Here is a 13844-nt window from a genome sequence, read left to right as displayed (position 1 = left end):
CAGACTCTACACTGGCTGCTCCACTGAGTCTGCTCCAATGTAGGTCACAAAGAGCGCATGCACAAGGCCCAGCCCGAGGGAGTGGGAGATTGATTTAGCTAACAGACAGAAATGACTATGTATAGCCTGATTCACGGTTGCAGCAATCTTGTACTGTTCAAATGTATGTATATAATCTACAAGCATCACTAAACACAGTCAACTATTTTTTATAAAATAGAAATATCAATGTTGACGAGCATGCATTATTTTTTCAACAAAGATACAGATGTAGTTTACCCTATTGATTACAGAGCTGATGCAATATGGAAAACAAGCCATGCTTGTGAAACTGCAATATTGATTAATACTTAAAAATAACATTTATTAATTAAATATTTATTTTTGCCTAAGCTCCAACTATTGCACTTTAGGTTGACCAATGGAAAACCAGTCCCCTTCCACCGTGAACTAAGTGGCCATGTTTGCAGCAGTGACTGTGAGACCACGGACATGTGATTCATTAGAAACCACGGAGGAGAACAACGTAAATGATCTCCATTGTCTACATTTCTCGCTGAGTAGGAAACTAATGTATTCCCGCTGCACAACGAGCGTGTGTACACACTAGGAAGGAGGGCAGGGGGTTCCAAGAGGGTGCGAGAGGGAGGAAGGGCGCAAAGACAATCATGGGGCAAGGAGCTGAGGAAAAACAAGGGGAGCAGAAAGAATAGTGGGTGGAATAGGGAGAAAGGGGTAGGAGACTTGACAGAATGCAGATATACAGACTGGAAAAGGAAGAAGTAGAGGCGAGGGGAATCAGCAGTGTTGCGCTGGCTGCAGGGGACAAAAGAGCCTGACAAGGAGGAGAAGGTAGCCACAGCCCAAAGAGAGGGAGCGAGCATTCTGCTAAATTATTGCGCACTTTTGTGGAGGAGGGGTGGAGGGGACATGCAGGGGGACCAGACACACACAACGTTTCCCTTGCGGGAGCGAGCAGCAGCACCATCTGTTTTGAAGATAATTACTAACAGATGGCGCCACTGCTCGCTCCCGCAAGGGAAACACCAAACGTGCACGCGCTGCAATACAAAGCAATGCAAAACATGCACGCTTTTAGGCAAAGTGCTGATCGATTGCAAAGGTCCTCTCCTATGCAACGCGCTGCATAGGCGAGACCTAAAAAAGGAATTTATACACAGCGCTGTTACAAGTTAGTTTGGGATACAATGACATATAGAAGAAGACCAATAAGAAACTGTGGCACAAGTAAAAAAGTAAAATAATAATATGCTGCGCAGAATTAGCGGTAGAGTAGGTATGAGGCTGACAGTAGTACTCAGCATTATGCAGTACAATCCAGCAAAAAATAATCTGTAAGGCAATAGGATGATGTGACCAAGGATTTGCCCAAAGTTGCCTAGGCTTGAAGTAAGTGCTTGCAAGGAAGTAGTCTCTAAGCAGGGGTGTAAGATGAAGTTCCTAAGATTGGCTGTAGCTGTTAAGGCTGTAATCCTCAAGAAGTAGACTGGTTGATGTGTAGTATGGCATTTAACAGAGTCAAACACATAGAAGATGCCTTCATAAAGGTTAGGAGAATGGTCCAGTGGACCACTTGTTGGTGTCCCTGATATTTATAAAAACAGATTTATTTTTTGGATAAAGCACAACCAGATTCTGCAACCAGATTCTCCAAACAACGCACACTGCTTTAGGAAACAAGCATTTGCAATGCAATAGGTCTCGCATTTGCGAGAGTTTGAGCTATTAGCATTGTAAATGACAAAGCCTTTTATTTATGTGTTTTGAAACCCTGCAGGCGGTGCATAATCATGCACTTTGTACTCATAGTTGTTGCATATGAGAAGCAAGGCTGGTAGTAACAGTGCCTCTTTTACTGCCAGCCTTGCTTCTCGTAAGCAACGACTTTAAGAACAAAGTACATGTTTATGCACCGCTTGAAGGTTTTCAAAACACATAAATAAAAGGCATTGTCATTTACAATGCCAATAGCATCAACTTTCATAAATGCCAGACCTATTGCATTGCACATGCTTGTTTTTGTTCATATTTTTTATATAGGGGAACTGGACCCAGAGGTACTGATTGCTTTCCATGAGTATCAGTTGCATTACGCAAGATCACTTTCATTTTGTAGGCGCAGGGATATCAAGCAATTTGCCCAAAATCACAAGCTTTTGAGCCGACGCCTCCGGTTCCCCAGTACCAAAGTCGGCAGCTCCAACGGTAATCCCACACCTAGCTCAGAGGCCCACCTGCCCTTCCTCCTCTCATTAGTGCAATGGTGACACGCCATCTATGATCACACTGTCCTCACAAGCATAGTACGGTGTATTATTACATATCCCTCATGCAGATATCATGAAATGTTCACAGGACTCATGTCATCACCACAACCTGCCCTCACTGAGCCAAAAAGATGTCATTATGTGCACTCTTCGATATACTCAGGCTACAAACCTATAATCACCTTATTCTCACAGTGCACAGCTGCAATTCATTAACAGAGAAAACATTACCAAAAGCAACTCACAGGGTCTGAGATTACAAAGTGCAACGGTCAGAACTGGGACAGCACGAGAAATCAATCAACAGAGGCAAATAGGTGGCCACGTGTGTTAATGGTTACCTTACATGCTCTCTTCAGAGGTTGCAGAGGCGCTCTCTGCAAATCAAACCAGCAGGGAGAGTTTGAGCTTCGCAAGAACATCTCCTTAATAGAAAGCACACTGGAACATAAACGAAGAAATACATCAGTGTATGGGGACGGACACTAATGAAAATAGATAAAAGTAACCATTGAGCAAGAAACATTCAATGGTAGGACTGGACTCTGATATTATATTCATTGTTACACTCCCAATCTATTTATTCGCCTTCATTCACCAATACTGGTTTTGAAACCTCGCACTCCTACTACTTGTCTGCGGGGCATGTACAGTGCCAGAGATGGTCGCCGATTAATAAATGAACACAAGCATTTGCAATGCAATAGGTCATGCATTACTGAAAGTTTCAGCTATTGGCGTTGCTAATAAAAATCCCACACCAATAGTTCAAACTTTCAGTAATGAGAAAGCTATTGCATTGCAAATCAATTGCGGCACTCGCGCTTTAGATTTAAACATCTTAAGCTAAAGCGCGGGTGGCGCGATTGCTTTAAAAGTATAGAAATAGAAAAAAGTCTTCTATTTTTTACTTTTGAAGCAATCCAGGCACCAGCGCTTTAGCTTAAGATGTTTAAAGCTTAATCACGGGGGCCGTGATTGTAACAAAAGTAAACACATAAAAGAAAAATTTCATCCAGAGGTTTTTTTGTTCTGTTTGTTTACTTTGGTTACAATGACGGCACCAGTGCTTTAGCTTTAAACATCTTAAGCTAAAGTGTGGGTGCTGGAATTGCTTGAAAAGTTAAAAAAAATAGAAGAATGTTCAATTTTTGTTTTCTTTTTATTTACTTTTGAAGCAATCGTTGCACCCACACTTTAGCTTAAGATGTTTAAAGCTAAAGCATGTGTGCTGCCATTGTAAGAAAAGTAAATAAATAGAAAAAGGGGCATGTGGCACCTTAGATGATCGCAATTAATAATAAAAGAAAGGCGCGGCCGCCATCATATCTGCTGAGGCGTGCCACACTGGTAAAAATTTTTAAAAAACATTGCTGGAAAGCGTGGCCTGCCTGCAATAGCAGGCAGGAGAAAAGAATTTAAGGAAATAGTGCTGCAATGCTAATTAAAACGTACCGAGCAGCAACACATGTAACAGGGTGTGTCCTCATGGCAGGTTCCAAAAGGAGAAAAGGCGGCACTAAGGAGGGACTACTAAGCCTATAGACCAATGAAAAGCCACCATTTACAAAGGACAGTGACAGGAGCCAATTAAAGAGATGGGCGGAGCTTCATGCCCATATCCTGAATACAATAAACTTAAACAAGTTGCTGACCCCACACTTTGACTTTTTGTCTCCAACACTAAGAGAAACAAACAAAGCCTAGTCTTCTGTTTGTTGGGTGTACTTATTTTACCCCTATGAATTTATCAGTACTGCTTTTAAGTTTTCATGAATGAGAAAAACACTGTACATTAAATACACATTTACACATATATACAAAACTACTTCACATTATACATATACACATTATAAACAATCTTCTTCTGTAAGACACTGGTTTTTATCCACAAATAACTATTCTTGCAAGATAAATGTCAAGTATAATAACCACAAAAAGTGAGCAAAGTCTTGCTACGAGAAAGATCATATCAAACTTTGAAGAATTAAATCAAAGTAACAATCAATGAAATCATTTTGTCTTTCTTATGCCTGCCGACGCGTTTCGAATCCGGTGTTTACAATTGCCAGATTCTCATCAGGGCTCTTTCGAAAGAAAACCAGTGTCTTACAGAAGAAGATTGTTTATGATGTGTATATGTATAATGTGAAGTAGTTTTCTATTTTTCTTTTTTTTTTTGTCCTCATTTATCACCTTGGTTTCAAGTGAGGTCGCCGTCTGGAACACTACAATCTGTCTCAGGTTAACAACCAGGCAGGGTATGGTTATAGATGTCTCTGAATGGACCGACACCCTCAGATATGTTATCTCCTCAGGGACCATCAAAAAGGAAACCGAGAAGGGAGTGCAAACACTACCTTAGCCAGAAAGAGGTGCAAGTACAACCAATATCTCCCAGAAGATGAATCCGGGCTCTTCGGGTTCAATATAGCACCATTGGTGAGTAATCATCGGACCGAAAAAAAAAAAAAAAAGCCCGTTAAGTCAATGACCCCAATCCAATTGGTGCCAAAATGCTCCCTTAGCTGGGTTACCAGATCTTGCTAGATCAACTCTAGACGCAAAACTGAGATCTGCCAGTCGATGTGTGAGGGCGGAACAGAGTCTTTCCACTTTTTGCAAATCTCTCTACGGGCAAGTAGGATTGAATAAAACAGGAGACTTTTTGCATGCCCATGAACCTCTGCCGATAGCCCAAAGATGACAGTAGAAAGGTCTAGGGTGATTTGCCTTCCTAAGGATTCAGAGAGAGTGTGGCATATGGCATCCCAAAAAGGAAACAAACGAGGGCATTCAAAGAACATGTGGGCATCTGAAACTGCTGGTAGAGCACATTTAGGACAAACCACAGGGTTCCAAATCCAAATCCAAAAATTCTTTATTTCGGCCATATAGACCATAAAAGATGCAGTACAAAACAACACATACAATAGAATAAATTTTTTAAAAATACATATTATAAAAATCCACTAGCCCAGCGGGGAAATAGTAAAAACACTAGAAAGTTCAAGAGGCTTCAGCGTTTTTTTTCTTTCTGATCAACCATATAGCCATAAGAAATTTGGAAACAGCGAACACAATATGGCCCAGGGTACTGGTTTTCAAAATCCTGTATGCCTGTGCATACTCTCTGAACCCTAGGTTCTTGCATAGTGGCGCTATCCAATGTTTCCTAGGCCTTTGGTAAACGGGGCACACAAACAAAATGTGAAGATCATCTTCCAAGTGGGTGTTACAGCAGGGACAGGTTTTATCGTCCGCGTTGGTCCACTTGCATGCATACGAGTTAATAGGGAGTGTGCCAAGCCTCCATTGGACAAACAGTTTCCTCGCCAGGATAGGGAAGATAAAATCCATAAAAGGTTCAAAAGCATATGAATTTTTGGATTCTAAAAATCGCGAGGTAAGGGTGCCGCTGTTTTGAGCGTCCATCAAGTGTGCAAGGGACCTATCTTTAAAAAATTTTGACAAGGCTTTGCGCGAGATTGCTTGGCAGCCTCGCGCAGGGTCCTCCCAGAGGTCGCGGAGGTTCATGGCAATCAGTTCGTTTTTCACAGAGGCAAGCCAGGGGATTTTGCCACTGCAGTTGAAGCTCATGACGTGGATAAGATCCTCCCTATAATGATGAAGTTTGTTCGTAGACCAGAGCCAGTGCCAGAACTTCACTGGCTTTGACACAAGCTCCTCTGCAATAGTGGGAAGGCCTAAGTCCATTCTCAGGGGCAGAAGTGGCGTGGCACGTGGGAGAGCCAATAGGCGCCTTAAAAAACTGTTTTCAACTGTTGATAAGTCCTTCACCGCTTTATGCCCCCACAGTTCGCTGCCATAGATGGCCGCTGCCTTGGCCTGGGACCTATAAGTTTCAAGGGCCGGACTTATAGGCTTGAAGGAAGAAGTATTGGCCACCTTCAAAATTGCACCCGACAGTTGGGACAGTTTAACCCTAGATCGTACTATCTGGCGGTCCCAAGATAAGTTTTCCTGCAATGTTACCCCCAGATATATGAAGGTAGACACCCTCTCGAGGCTAACAGTCCCCAGGGTGGGATTAGGCCTGGTTTTAATAGGTGGATTAAAGATCATAAACTTGGTCTTCTCTGTGTTCACCTCCAACCCGTGCTGACGACAGAAAAGACCAAATCCATCCAGGATCCTCTGGATCCCCATGGGAGATTTGGAAAGGAGGAGGGTATCATCGGCAAACATAATTGCCGGTACCCTCCTTCCTGCCAAACATGGGGCGTCGTTGTTCTTGACATTTTCCAGGTGGGAGATGACATTATTGATGAATAAGCAAAACAGGGTTGGTGCCAAGACACAACCCTGCCTCACCCCTCGACGGACGGGGAACCTGGATGATAAATTGCCATCTCTCCCACACCTAACCTGCGCATAGTTGTTCTCATGCAGCCTGGCTAAGATGTTAAGTAGCTGGGGAGGAACTCCTAGCTTTTCCAGCACCTCCCACAGTTTCCTGCGCGGGACTAGGTCAAAGGCTGACCTCAGATCCACGAAGACCATGTACAATCTTCCCCCCTCGATCCTCACCGTCTTCCAGTAGAGGAGGACGAGGCGGAAGATCTGGTCCATGGTCGACGTGTTCTTCCTGAAGCCAGCCTGCAAGGGACTCATGATGTCATTATCCTCTACCCAGTCTAATAGATGGTTCAAAATAAGACGCGCAAAAAGCTTTTGGGGGACATCTATAAGGCTAATTGGCCTGTAGTTTGCCGGATTTAGAGGGGACCCTTTCTTGTGGATCGGCACTATTTCAGCCCCTAACCAGGAGGGAGGGACCGCCATACCTCCTAATATAGCATTAAAAAGAATAAGAAGGTACGGGCCCCAGATGTCAGGATGGTGTCTAAACAGATCACCGGGTAGCTTGTCCAGCCCCGGTGCCTTCCCCAGCGCCAGGTGCTCCAGTGCTGTCTTCACCTCACCTAAGGAAAATTCCAGGGCCATATCTGGAGGGCAGGGGAACTCCGCCGCCATCCCTTCGGGCCATAGAGTGGTTTCTTGGTACAATGCTCCGAAGTGAGCCTCCCAGATAGGGGGGGCAATATTGGGTTCTACTGCGGATGTAAGCTCCCCTGTTCCGTTGTTAACCAAGGCCCAGAATTTCCTAGAGTCTTTGGATTTCAGGGCTTCAATCAGTTCGTGCCAGTGGTTCCAGTCTCACTCTGCCCTAGCGCTGGCTAATGCTAACTTATACTCCCTCCTAAGGGTTACAACCCTCTCCTTGTCACTACCTTCTTTAATGGCGGAAAGTAGGTCAGATTTAGTTTTCCTGCAAGTAGAGGTGTACCAAGTCGCAGTACGAGTGACTTTCCTTCTTGAGGGAACCACCGGGTTGAAAACATCTGCAAGGTCCCTGACCAAAGCCTGATGGATGCCAGAAAGTCTCTCATTGTAATCAGAGGGTCTTGGTTGGTCGACGAGAGCATCCACCTCCTGGAACATGGGGAGTGCTATGCCATATAGCTTGTTAATAGCGTTTTCATTATTAACCAACTTCCCCCATTTCACCCGACGCCTACTTGTAGTGAGGAGTATATCCCCCTGGTCAACTCCGGCGTCAGTAGTTGTCGGCCCTGCTGCAGGGGCTGGGTGCTGAATCTCCAACAGGAGGGAATTGTGGTCACTGTCTGTTCTCGGTACCACTTTAAAGTCTTGAACTTTAGACCACAGGGAGATATCAATGAATATGTAATCCAGCCTTGACTCATGACCCTTTCTATTAAATGTACACACCGATGGAGTATCGGAAGGAGTGCGCCCATTGCACGCCCTCAGTGCAAAGTTCAGAGTGAGGGAAGTAAGTTGTATTGCCAACGGAGACCAAGCTTTGGGGTGAGGTGAGGAGGAGGGTGGAACTCCCCAGTGATCATCCTCGGCTGTGAAGGGACCCTCCATTAGACCCTCCAGGGGTTCAAAGTGGCAATTGAAGTCCCCTCCCATCACTATTTTCAGGTCAGCTGGTAGTTGACCTAGAAAGGATGAGAGTTCGACTAGGGTAGAGGATTCATTGCCCACAGTGACTGGTCGTGAGTAAACATTAACAATGGCCCAGGTCCTTTTACCGGGCCAGCTGAGGAGCACACACTGAATGTCCTGAGAGAGTGTGTCCATCCTTTCCACCTGACACCCAATGTGGCTCGCCACCCAGATTGCTAGACCACCCGAAGGTCTCCCCCTCCCATTCCACTTTGCCGGGATTTCAGAGATATCATACCCCCTCCTGGACTGCGGTTCCCTTGACCACGTCTCCTGGAGGAGGAGGATATCACTTTTGTTGACCAGGGTTTCCCACTCCGGGGTGCCCACCTTATTCATAATGCCTGCCACATTCCACGAGAGAATACTCAACCCTGAGCCTTGAGGTTGCGAACCTACTTCACTTAGTGCGGGCAAGATGTCGTGTGCGTGCTTTGCCGGAACACCCAACCCGGTTATGGTGGGCGACGGGATGGGTAGTACAACAAGCTCCTCCGATTGCAGTGTAACAGCAGTGCGTGTGCCTGATAGTTCCTCAACTTGTACTTGGATACCTCCCAAGAAGGTCCCCCCTCATTGAAAGAGACCTGGATCTTTGTGTCATTTACGGGATGAGGTATACCCTCCCCCCTGACTGAAACCCCAAGGGGAGATTTTGCAGTGTGTTGTAGTATATCTCCCCGTTGTGGTCAATCTACTTGGTCCAGGCAGGAAAATCTGTTCTGGTGAATGAAGTTGCCATGAGCGGGAATTGTGTTGTGCTTGGGTCTGTACCGTGAACCATCAATTGCGAAGCCCACTCTAGTCCAGCTCTGTTCCCTCCCCATAGCTAAATTAGAGACATTTGGATAAAAGTCTGAGAGGGATACCAGATCTATATTGGACTTATCCGGCCTTACCAGCCAGTTGCAGATATAAGGGGCAACCAGTGGGCTTTTAAAACTGATTATAATACAGTCCCCTGCCCTATTCTTGGGGGTAACTCCGATCCATGGGATCCTTCTAACCATCAGCACATCTCCTTTGATGTTAGGGGGGAGGGGCCTGTTAATATTGAGCCAGCTAATTACCTTATTGCGAAGTGAGTCCTGTGGCTCTCTAGTATCACCAGTGAGCTCAGGAACTCCCACCATAATCGCTGTATAGGGCACTGCCTCAGGGGGCAGATTAACCGCCCTGCGCCTAGTATTAGAACTAATAGAGTGACCAGTATGTTCATTAATATCACACCCCACACTCCTTGGTTGGGGTGGTGTCGGTGGCTTGGATCTTCTAGGTGCAGGGACAGGGGGCCTGCGGGTTTGTGAAGGGGGGAGTAGGGGGACATGACTATCTATAATACTATGTTGTGCCCCAATCTGGGCCTGTGTGCATGTTTCAACAGTAGGAGGTCCGTTCCCCACAGGTTCTCGGGGAGCCATCTGTGCGCTTGGGCCCAACCCCCCGCTAGAACTGTTTCTATTGTGTGCATTTTCTATAGCTATAAGTCTAGCGTCTATAGAGTCCAATTTTGCAGATAGCGGTTCCAATAGGTTCTTGAGGATGACCGTAAGTGAACTAATTAGAGCATCTGTCAAATTAGGTGGGGATCCGCCAAATATAAATGGCCCTGAGCACCCTGGTACAGCTGTGACAAATGGCGAACCTGATTGACCAGACCCGATACCCAGGGCAATGCTATCGGGAGATGCCGAAATATCCGTGCTGGCATCCAGTATTGGATTGGTTATGTCCACTTTAGCCCTTTTTGCCCCTGTTAGCTCCCTTGACCTTTTCCTTTTCGGCGGATGGACCATTCTACTACCTACGGGATCCGTTAGCACTATGGCTTGGCCCCCCTCCAATGACTCGGTCATTTCCACACAATTCACATAGGGAGTGGTCTCCACTACCCCGGAGGGACGCAAGGACTCACTATCCCTTGGTAGGGTTGTCGGGGTCCTAAGTTGTTGGAGGACTGACTCAATTGTCTCATCAATGCTGTCCAAGAGTGATAAATGGGTATTATGGAGGGGTATTGGAGTACTGACATCAATTGAAGAGGAGTCCGAAAGGCCCACAGACACATTTTCAATGTTCACCTCCGGCAGAGTGTCTGGCGCTGTGTGACCTTTCTTGACCGCAGCACTGGCCTTGGGGAAATTTTTTTCGAGTGTATTAGAGCACTGTTGGGCAGACTTACTCCTAGATACTCTGGAAGCCATAGGAAGGGTACGATCAGGGAGAGCAGGCTGGAGAAGGCAAGGGCAAAGACTTGGGACAGGCAAGACGTCAGAGGGGGGGCCCGGTCCGGTCTCTCCCGGCCTCTAACGGCCTACAACGGCCCGCGCTTTGCCCGGTCTTCGCCCCGGGGACCGCCCGCGCGCGTCCCGCGATGCGCGTAACCAAGGGCTCTTATGAATAGCAGGGGGCGTGGCACTGGGAGGGGGCGCGGCGCGAGCGGGAAGAGGAACCAGCTGGCGGTGTTCAGCAAGAATGCTGGTCCTCGCAGTCCCGCTCGCCGTGCCTCTCACCTCCCCTGCGGCCAGCCTCCGGTAACGCTGTCACTCCGCCCAAGGCTCCAGGAAGGTAGGGACTGAGGGAGCTACTCCTGTAGCGTGCTGAAGCTTTCCCAGGTACAAAACTGTCTCGAGCGGCTCCCGCGGAGCGGGGGCCGCGAGAGGTGAAATGCGATCAGGCGGGGGGCGTGGCACTGGGAGGGGGCGCGGCGCGGGCGGGAAGAGGAACCAGCTGGCGGTGTTCAGCAAGAATGCTGGTCCTCGCAGTCCCGCTCGCCGTGCCTCTCACCTCCACTGCGGCCAGCCTCCGGTAACGCTGTCACTCCGCCCAAGGCTCCAGGAAGGTAGGGACTGAGGGAGCTACTCCTGTAGCGTGCTGAAGCTTTCGCAGGTACAAAACTGTCTCGAGCGGAACCCACAAGGGTTCCCTTGTGAGAATGTTGAGAGTCTGGAGGGGAGAATAGTAGGCCCTGTGGAGCGTGAACAGATGATTTCTGCGTAGCCATGCCGGCTTAACAAGATCCCACAAAGTTTTGAATGAGTTGCTCCACATATCCTTTACATTATGTCCCGGCATAGTAGGTCCACAGAGCTGGTCTGGTAGCAAAAAGTCCCCATCAAGTTCCTCGATGATCAAATTGTACCAGAGGGAGACTTCCTTTTTGGCTGGTGGATTAACTACCATCTGGGATACTAAATGACTGTAACCTCCAATAGGAAATCTATTTGCCAAGGATGGCCGAGCCAAGAAGGAATGAGTCCACCCAGCCATTTGCATATATTTAAACCTTGAGAGGTTAGGACCCACTCTATCTCTCAGACACTCCCACGGAAGCAAGCTACCCTCTGAAAATAAGTCCCCCCAAACTAGCATTCCTGCCTCCTTAAGCGGAGCCACCAAACTATCACCCAGCCACAAAGGGCTCTCCGGAAGACCCCAAAGAGGTGTCCTATAGCCATAATAGCTAACTTTTAAGATGACCATTAACTTTGCCCAGATTTTATAAAACCTTGCAAAATCTTCAACTTAATTTTTTTAAAGAACTTTTGGTTGCCAAATTTAAACAAAAAACCTGACTGGCTAAGACCTTCCCCATCAAGCAAAGCTGAGAGCAGGGCTCCCACTCCCGAATCCACAGGCATCTTTAGAAGCATTCTAACATGCGAGAGTTGAAATGCCCAGGCGTACAGTTGCAGATCAGGGGCAGCCAGCCCCCCCTTCTCTCTACGCCTCCTAAGTTTCTTCCAGGCAATCCGCGGAAGGTGCCTATTCCAAATAAAGGAAGAGATATCCGCCTGTAGCTTCGTTATCATAGAGGGGTCAAAATAAAGGGGAATTGTATTAAATAAAAAAGAAACTTTGGGTAATGATGGTCATTTTGACAAAGTTTACTCTCCCTAAAAGAGATAGTGGTAGTGATACCCAGGATCGCATTAACTGCCGGCAATGCTTTGCTACTGCAGAAAAGTTTGAAGCTACTAAATGGTTTATGTCCTTCGTAATGTTTAATCCAAGATATCGCATGGAAGATCCTGGCTGTATGCTGATTTCACGGAGATCATCATTCCAGATTAAAACCTCGGTTTTTGAGGCGTTTACCTCATACCCTGATACCTCCCCGAACTCCTGTGCTACCTTCAATGCTGCTGGAAATGCGGTTTGTACATCCGAAGAAAGGATAAGCACATCATCCGCATAAAGGGCTACCTTCCGCTCCCAACCCCCATACGAGAAAGGCTTAATATACATGTCATCCCGCAAGCGTTGCGCTAGGGGCTCGATATACAAATCGAATAGGAGAGGGGAGAGAGGGCAGCCCTGCCTTGTCCCCCTGGAGATGTTAAAGGGGCCCGATAGCGCTCCATTAACCATTACCCGAGCAGTATGATTTTGATACAGGAGACCTATGGCTCGCCGAACCCCCCCCCAATGTTAAATTTGGCCAAGGCCTCCGACAGGTAAATCCAATTTACCCTGTCGAAGGCCTTGGTGGCATCCAGAGTTACCGCAGCCAGAGGAAGGGATGCGGCAGTAGCCATATCCATGGCTTCTATTAAATCATATGTTAATTCATACAGCTGGTGTCCTTTTACGAACCCCTTCTGATCCTGGTGAAGCAACTCGGGAGCAACCCCTGCCAATCTCCTTGCCAAAACAGTAGCAAAGATTTTATAGTCTACATTTAAGATCGAAATTGGCCTATAAGACCCACAGGAGGAGGCAGGCTTACCAGGTTTCAGAATAAGAGTAATGGAGGCGCCGTTCCAAGATTCTGGAGGAGGCTGACCGTCCATCAAAATTTGATTAATTAGAGTGACAAGGGGTGGTGTTACTTCATGTTCTAATAACTTGTACATTTCTGCTGGTAGACCGTCGGGTCCTGCCGCCCCTTTCTTGCCACTTCGAATGGCTGCCCTAACCTCCTCCTAAGAAATCTCACTATCCAAGAGTATACTTTGATCAGCAGACAGGGCCGGAAGGGAGATTTTACTTAGCCAATGCTTAACTTGATCAGGGTTGATGGATTTGTCTTCATGGTATATTTCCTGAAAAAAATCTCTAAAGGCTAATCTTATGCTCTCATCCGAAGAAATCATGGAATCATTTGAGGCTATTGACACAATGTTGTTACGAGCCTGATCAGTTTTTATCTTCCAGGCCAACATCTTCCCTGCGCCTTACCCATATTGGAAGTGGATGTATGACGTTATAACGCATACTTTTACTCCGCAGACCATTACAACGCGACTTTTACTCCGCATACCGTTACAACGCATAGCGCCTTGGGGCGCTGGATAGTGGTAAGTATAATTTACTATTCTAACTCCAGTCCCCGTGGACCCTAGGGAAGGTGTTGGATAGTAAATTATACTTATTCCCTATCCTAGAGCGCCCCCCAGCGCAATGCGTTGTAATGGTATGCGGAGTAATGGTCGCGTTGTAATGGTAGTGCGGAGTAAAAGATCCGTTGTAACGGGTGTATACCATTGGAAGTGGGCCAATTTGCTGGCTTCCCATCTTTGCTGAACTCTCTTACTCAAATCTGAACCCAAGTGT

The 13844-nt window shown here is 46.7% G+C and overlaps 1 protein-coding gene across 5 annotated transcripts in view; it reads right to left on the bottom strand.

The window, feature by feature from the left end:
- LOC144817808 (uncharacterized) overlaps positions 1-13844 on the bottom strand; it is a 233998-nt gene that overhangs the window by 197152 nt on the left and 23002 nt on the right. Inside the window, exon 2 of one of the 5 annotated variants that reach the window (XM_078674637.1) lies at positions 2630-2729. The exons of 3 other annotated variants lie outside the window; for them this stretch is intronic. The gene's annotated coding sequence lies outside the window, so the exon portion shown is untranslated. The remainder of the gene's footprint in view (positions 1-2629; positions 2730-13844) is intronic. One more of the 5 variants, XM_078674638.1, reaches the window with a different exon arrangement.

The sequence above is a fragment of the Lissotriton helveticus genome, chromosome 2_1, assembly GCF_964261635.1.
Source record: "Lissotriton helveticus chromosome 2_1, aLisHel1.1, whole genome shotgun sequence".
Classification (NCBI taxonomy): Eukaryota; Metazoa; Chordata; class Amphibia; order Caudata; family Salamandridae; genus Lissotriton; species Lissotriton helveticus.
The sequence above is the reverse complement of the archived record's forward strand: the minus strand, read 5'-3'. Positions and strand labels throughout refer to the sequence as shown.